Here is an 8726-nt window from a genome sequence, read left to right on the forward strand (position 1 = left end):
ATACATGGGAGTGCTGGAGTTGGCCACACTCTCGGACAGAAAACTACTTCCCTTAATTGAAATAGACTGAAATTTGACATGTGGCTAATCTATACCATATCCTCTCTATCCAACGGATGAAATTGATATATCATTTGCCCATGTGATAGAATAGATATCATATGACATTTGAAAAAAATAACAAACCATTGTGAAAATTATAATTCACCAAAATTTTTTTTTTTCAAATAATCTCAACTAAGTATGGCATTTTAAAACAAATTTTCAAACAATTATATGTGTATTTTATAGAAAATAAATTAGTCTGTAAATCAATTCATAATTAAATGATGAAGAGTGAAATTTGGGGTTCAAAAATTAAAACCACATGGCAAAATAAGACATATATATATATATATATATATATATATATGTGTGGGAAGAACAAGCTTAAGAAGTAGGAACCCACAAAATTTTTTCTCTGGTCCAACCTTTTGGATGTACACCTGTAATCCTCCAATGGGTCATGGATTTTAAACCACACAAAGAGAGTGACACAGACGAGGTTGACATGGGAAGGATTAATGGAGAAAAGAGATCATAACCTCGAATGATTAATCACTTATTTAAAGGGTTAGCACCTTTAATAACCACAAAAGCAATAAAAGGGGAAACATGTGAAGGTAATATAGGTCAAATAACATGATTCTCCCGTACAAAAAGATGGGAAGGCGTGGGCCTTTGTCTAAAAGAAGAAGATTTGGTACGCCAAAATTAATATATCAATCCAAATTTAATTTGGAGTGTTTGGAAGTCTTATCTATCCTGACTGGTCAAAAAGTAATTAATTAATAAGCCCCATGAAGCTAATTTTGTTCTAATTCGAGGGGACCACCACTGCGTACTGGCAGTTTCCAATTAAGCAACCTCGATCAGCTGGTCCAAGACCTACTGCTTTCTAGTATTGCTATTTTGGGATATTAGCTATCTCAAACCCCGGCATCTCGTCCGGCAACCACGGTGGACACTTTGGACAAAGATCAGCTTCTCCTAATCTGCAATTTAATTCTACAACATGGATATATTAGAGGGTGCGGACCTCGGTACCATGGTAAGGTTGCTCTATTATGATTTACTAGTCATGAGTTTGAATTGAAATTTGAAAATAGGATTTCTGTGAAGTCAGGGGGGAATTTTTATCCTCTCCTGTTATAGCACGGTATTGTAACGCATCGTGCGGTGGTTGCAGAGGCCATGTGGATCATGTGGGACCTGCAGTGCCACATGACCTCTGCAGCACCGCACGATGCAGTACAACACCGTGCTGTAACAGAAGAGGATAACGATTCCGGGGGGGGGGGGGGGGTAAGGCTACTTATATTATAACTCTTCTCAAACTCATAATGGCGGGAGCCTCATTCACTAGGTACACCCTTTAACAAGATTTTAGAAAATAAAAATCAGTATTGGTTGACATGGTTTACTAAACTAGTACTTTAGTCATTGACGGTAGTAAGTAACAGAGGCAGTGGAGGAGGCGGCGACAATGGGGGTGGTGCTGACGGTGAAGGTTGAAAGATACATATGGGCGTTTTAGGTTGAAGATGAATAAAGGATTACTTTTATTTATGATGTTTTAACACAAAGGTAAAATAGTCTTTTCAAAACTAAAACTAAAACTAACAGCAGGCTAAGACCCTCAGCTCCAAAAGGGGGTCTAGGTGTAATTGAGGAAAATTCAAGGGAAAAATATGTAATTAGGCTATAATACAAAGGAGTGATATGTAATTTCCTCATCATCTTAAAATTATAGTCGTTTATTTGATATTATTAATATTATTTTGGGGGTTTGTTTGAATTAAAAAACAAAACTGATAAGACCTGCGAGTTGACTCTCCAATGGGTGCTGAACTGAAACTATGGCCTGGAAGTCAAAAAATCTCACTTTATGGCTAAGCTTGAAAGCCATAACTAACGAAAAATATTAGAGTGAAAAGCTCGAACTAAGCTAAGGATTAAAGACTAATATGTGAAGTTTCTAGGTTGAAATACAGATTAGTCAATGCCCACAACGGATGGGTCTCATCATTTGTGATAGAATAAGAAGAACAATTATAACAACCCAAAAAAATAAAAAAAAAAAAAAATTCAACAATTAGAGATGCAGATCGATCATATTTCCCAATTCACATAGGAGGGGTGTTTTTAGCTTTTCCGCATTTCAAATTAAAGCAGTAAATAGTAACAAAAATAATGTAACGCTTTAACTGGTCATGGACTTAACTTTCATGCTATTTTCCAGGAAAACTCTACTTTTCTGAACAGTTAAATCAGATATAGACTGAATGATTACTTCAACAACCTAGGTTTTAATTTGGGGTTAGCAACCATATAGGGAGTTTTTTGAGCGACACAAATGATCCAATCCATCCCAAGACAAACTATATGTATATATATGGCAGAAATTTTTGTGCGCAGTCGTGCATGGCGCACGGGAGTGCACAGAACCATCGGATGGGGGTGGGGGTAGTGTACCGTGCATCCTAATTCCCATCCAACAGTTCTGTGCAATAGGGTCAGGTTAGGTCGGGTCTTTTAAAACCTCAGTCTAATTATGAGTCTCCTTAGCTGGACCCAGGACCGGACCGACCTTGACTCAGAGCCAGAAAAATCCAACCTTGACATAGTGACATGCCCTCCGCCTCAAGGTTGGGTCGGGCTGACCTTGATTGGCCCTAACTATGGTGGGGAAGGGAGATGCATGGGTTGGCTAGGCTACGAACAAGAAGAAGATCGAAGAACCCTGACCTGCCCGCGGGGTTGGGCCGAGGTGACCCTAATTGGCCCTAACCATGGGAGGGAGGAAAGGGAGATGCATGGGCTGGCCAGGCTAGGAAGAAGAAGAAGACAGGATCGGGTTCGATTGGGCCGGGCTCAGTTCGAAGGCTCAACAATGGCCAGTTCAGGCCCGGACTCAGGACCAGAAATTCACAACCCTAACCTGTTCGGGCTGTCAGGAGCAAATTTGAACCCCTTACTTTTATGTATATGTATAGGAGAGATTTCCCTACAGTGTCTGAGTGCAATTTCAAACAAATAAGAGAAGACCTTTTGCAATCTAGCAAGATGGGGAAGGTGTTTATGATATATCACCCCCTTACATGAAGAGTGATATGTGAGGGGTTGTACAATTTAATTTTTGAACTGGCGTTTTACAAAACTTTTTCCATATATATATATATATATATATATAGCCTTATATTATAATAAAAAATCTTGGATTATAAATTTGAGGGGTTTTTTTTTCCTGGGTAAAGAGACGTTATAATAAGAAGAGAAAGAAGGGTCAGGCCTCAGGAACCAAGAAGTGATATTAAAATATTTAAAAAAAAAAAAAAGAAGTCCCAAATTAACACCATATTGCATGGAGATGGGTCAAACAAGTACAGTAGAGCTTGCCAAGAACCCAATGAGCATTAACTTCATGACTCACCAATATTGCAAGTTTGCAATTCTTCTTCTTCTTCTTCTTCTTCTTCTTCTTCTTCTCTTAAATCCTTTTAACCTTTGCTTTTCTCTCTCTCTCTCTCTCTCTCTCTCTCTCTATTTCTTATTTCTTTTTTCTGAGAAAATAAGCAAAAAAAGTCCAATGATGTGTGACGGGTGGGTCAAGGTGGAAGGTGGAGGGGAAGGGGGATGAGATTGACAAGGTTACTGTTTTGGGCGGTGCATCGCTATCAGCGTGCAGTGTTTTCGCAAGACGATCATCGATCGAGATGGATGGGTGGGTAGGAGGGAGGGAGGGGACGATTCGACGAAGGGCTTTCATGTTTTTATGTTTCAAAGTTGAAATGATGGTAAAAAGTCCAAATTCAAAGGAAAGGAATTTTGAAGAATATATATTATTAACCTACACACCCTCCCCTATATCTAGGGGTGTCAATAAAGCCCGGCTGGCCCGAATCCGCCCAAACCCGCCCTGAGCCCGGCCCTGATTTTTTGACCCTGAGGGTGGGTTTGGGTTTAGTTATAGTCTGACCCTGGCAGGATCGGGTCGGGTCAGGGTTTAGATCCTGGGCTTAGTCCGGCCCGGCCCGACCCGACCCTGTATTAATTATAGGTATATAATATTACATATATATATATATATATATATATTATATACTTAATATAAGTATTTTCTTGACAGAAAAAAAACAGAAGAGAATTGTACAGAGATAACTACTAGCTTTGTCATCATCATGAAGTGGGAACCCATAAAAAGAGTAGATCATCTACTATTTTGATCAGGACCATAAAAAGAGTCACTGACATGATTGTTATTTAGTTGTAGCCCCTATAAGCTTCCAGGCCTATTGAGGGGACACCGTTACAATTGTAGAGAGAGAGTTTATACACACGCCATTTTTTTCAACATATTTATTAGCTGTCCCATAGGTTGAGATCCTATGTTACAAAAACATGGTTTAATGAGACACGTGGACGGTGCCATAAATCAGGACCAACCCGACCCGGCCCGACCCTGGCAGGGTCGGGTCAGGGTTGAGAGTTTCTTGACCCTGACAGGGTCGGGTCAGGGTTAAGGCCTCTAGGGTCGGGTCAGGGTTTAGGCAGGCCCGGCCCAACCCGACCCATTGACACCCCTACCTATATCTATCTACTACATCTATAGTTTAACTATTATTATTATTATTATAATTTGGAGTTATATATATATATTTGAGTTTCTGGCCTCCTAACTACTCTTTTGATGATGTAATCAAGACTCACAGACAGAGAGAGAGAGAGAGAGAGAGAGAGAGAGAGAGAGAGAGAGAGAGAGAGAGAGAGAACTATAAACTATAAACTCTAAATTAAGGTTCTGGTTTGAAAGGAACAGATCAAACACAGAACTTGAATTAATAAGAGGAGAGACCCACACCCAATTAGAATGAACCAAAATCCAAGCATACATGCATGCATGCATGCATGTTCTTCTAGTTTGGTAACAATGAATGGAAATATATGCATGCATGCTGCCCTTACTATTTTATCTGAAACATCACAAATGGGATTATAATTAGTTTATTTTAATTCACCCAAAACAAACAGATTTTGGGGGGGGAGAACTGGAAAACAGTGAAACAAACAAGGTGGGGTGGGGAGAAGAAGAGACGTTTTGTCCTCCTCGAATTGAGCTAGGGTTTTTTTTTTTTTTTTTTTTTTTTCTTTACTTTTTTGTCAACTTGTGAAGTCTCTTAACTCTCTCTCGTCGTCTCATCTAATCCCACACTTTCACTATAGCAGCGACAATATGTGTGTGTGGGGCATGAGTTACCGAGACTTGTGCGCCAAGGAGACAAGTCCGTACACACCATGCGGCCCTCGAATCGTGCCCTGCTAAATCTTTGTTTCATGGAGCCCTTCCCCTTCTCCCTTTTCCTTCTCTCTACTTTTATACCTTTTTATGAGAGTTCCAGGTATCACAATGGGTGGAGGTGAGAGGGGGGGGGGGGCTTTAGCTGCCCACATGGCAATACACTGAACCCTTTTATTTAGGTTACTCACATAGGGCAATTGATTCTTATCCACGTGTAAGGATATAATTGTTTCATCATGATGCCTAATCTATAGGGAGATGAGAGTGTCTTCAGTAACAATGGAGAATTTTCGTTATAAGCTCTCTTTCTACTAATTCAAAGGAAAAAAAACTATATAGTTTATGAAATTACCCACATGTAAATGGAAAATTATCACATCCAATTGCCTGCCCCGCCCATTTCCTCCGGTGCCTGTAATAAGGGGGGGGGGGGAGGTAGAATGTTCGGGCAAGAGTAGAGTGGTCATTGCCCTTCCTCACCCTTATTAGAGGCATTAGGGAAACTGGGCGGACAAGGAACTAGAGGGGACAAAGATCCCATGTAAATCCTAAAAATGGCAATGCAGAGACATGATGTGGAAGGACCCATAACCCAAACCATAGAGTAGATATGATATCATTCCTCAACATAAGAATCTCAGTCCAAGTGATCAGTCTTACACATGGCAATAATTGATATACCCAAAAGATTGCTAAAAATATACTATAGTTCTTTCTAGGCGGGTTGAGGTGAAAGAAATTTTTTTTATAAAAAAGGATCGAGTTTTCCTTCATCTACGGTGAAATCTGGTGGTTGGATGGAATTCGAGAAAGGTATACCACACCTTCAACAATAGATGAAGGTAATGACGAGCTTACGTGGTGAATTACTATTCTAGGAATCCCATCAAAGTGTCAGAAGCTATGGGTGAAGTCACTTCACCCTAGGTGAAAGAAATTGTTCCCCCCATTAATTGGATTTGTATAATGGTATGATAAATGGTATCATTTAGAGTAGCACCAAGTCGTCAAATGGCAAATTTCACCCCAAACAAGCAATGGAATTGCCTTAGAGTTTAATGTGATAGAAATTATGTATATACATAATAGGAAATGACACTCTTGTTATTTTATGAAACTTTGCATTTTTATTTAATTATTATTATTATTATTTTTTGTTTCAATTTAGAATTAGATGAGGGGATGATATGAGGTCTTCCATTACATGGATCCACCCATGCTAAATAGATATTAGATATTCCAAAGTGTTATTAACTGTCAATGTTTCATGTTTGAGGGTATAGTGGCATTTTAAGTGGCGAATAACGCATTGCTATTGAGAAGTAAATACCATAGCTGACGCGTTAGCCAAAAAGGCAGCAACGAACAAAGAGTCACACTCCTAGCCCACACCTCCAAGCTTTATAGCTCGGTCAATTGAATGGGACGCTTTGTGCCGTCCATATTACAGATTTTAAATGGATGTTTGTGACTACATTTTTTCTCTTTGAGGAAGGAAAGCCACTGAGTTCTTGTAATTTTTCTCTTTTTTACCATTAATATATACCTTGCTGATCTTTAGTGGCATTTTAATAAATTCAAATAACTTTAGATCATGTTTTGATCCCTATAACACACTTGAATTAGTCTGAAACTTGATTAAAGAACTGAGCAACTGGGATTCTATAATATAGATCCCACTCATATCAATTAGTCCCCATGAACATTGTGGAAATTTGTGAATTTAATTTATAAGGTTTACCAACCTTAGTGAATACTATAGTCACCCATCATGTTATATATTCTTTGGAAAGAAGTTTCTCCACGCCATGAGAGTTCAATCACATCATCCTAAGATTCACAAACCCCATAGGATTTTAGTATATTTCTCAAAATACTTTTCCGATACCTTTTCCGTCCGCATCTGAATTCCTACAATGAATGGATTTCCATTCACCGTGGCTTGAGGAAAACTCGATCCTGTCTTCTTATAAGACAATGTTTTCTCAACATAACAAGTATTTCAAATAGGGCTGTGAGGTTGCATGAGTTAATTGACTTGTTGTAGCAGCAGCAGCCATGCATCATCAGGTTCTCATGGACAGTTAGACCCTTTTCCCATTAACGTGGATGACTGCATGGATTTTCCAGAGATAACGATATGGAAAGAGATTCTTTACAGACTCCCATGCCTGCTTGATTAATAACTACAATATTAGTTCTACTTTTGTGGGCTTTGGATAGTTTTTGCTACTTTTTAACCAGGCCATATAGGAATATAGGAATATAGGATAGGAGTTAGGGATTTAGCTATCCTGATTTTCTAAAATTGGTAGCAAATCCATGTTGATTTTGATGAGTTTATCTCATTTTTTTTCTGAATCTATTATGTCACAAACCATGAAAAGATGTAAACTAAAGAGTTAAAAAAAGAAAAGATTGATCACTCTCTACTATATATAAATTCATTCTGGCTTTGCTACTGTTATGGTATCGATGAAGACACATTGGCACAGTAACTACCTCGTCGGTTACTGAGCAGATCGATTTGGATAATATAGCAATAGCAGATGCGTTGCCATCTCTTCTTGCCTCCATTCTTCTTGCCTCCATTATAGCTCTAGCTGCTGATATCTGAAATTTTGTTCTATTAGGTTCAGCAAATTAATTAAGCTGGAAATTATTAAGGACTCTTTTGTTTTTAATTTGATTTGGTTAGAGAAGGGGATTGATTTACCATGTACCAGTGAGTTGACGTACGGCTAGGATCCACTCATATAGTGGGACCTATCTACCATTTTCCCATAGCTAACCTGACTTAAGCTCCTACCTAAACTCACTACAATGTCGGTTTAGGTCCTTCTTCAACGTCGACTCTAGGGGTGTAAGTTTGGCCTTGTCGCCCGAATCCACCCTGGCCCGCTCTAAACCTAAACAGGGCTTGGGCTGAGATACCTGGCCTTGAGGGCAGGTCAATGCTGTAAATTTCTGAACTTGAGTCAGGATCGGGTTGGGCCAGGGTTGAGCCTGGCCTAGCCCTACCCTATTTTAAGTTATACTATAAAATATATATTGATATACAATATATATTAGAAATTTTAATTGTCAAACATATTTTGTTATATAGTATATTATATATGATGATAATAAATGATAATATATTTTATTATAATGCTATCGTATGTAAAATCGATAATTTTCTCCTCGACCCAGCCCAACTCAGTCTAGTCCATGCATCTCTCCCTTCTCTCATTCCATGATCAGGGCCAATCAGGGTCAGCCTGGCCCGACCTTGAGGGCGGGTCAGGGTTGGATTTTGTAGGTCCTGAGTCAAGTTCGGGTTGGGCCTGGGCCCAACTAAGGGGACTCAGGGTTGGGCTGAGGTTTTAAAATGTCCGACCCAACCCGC

The sequence above is a fragment of the Telopea speciosissima genome, chromosome 5 (assembly GCF_018873765.1).
Source record: "Telopea speciosissima isolate NSW1024214 ecotype Mountain lineage chromosome 5, Tspe_v1, whole genome shotgun sequence".
NCBI lineage: Eukaryota > Viridiplantae > Streptophyta > Magnoliopsida > Proteales > Proteaceae > Telopea > Telopea speciosissima.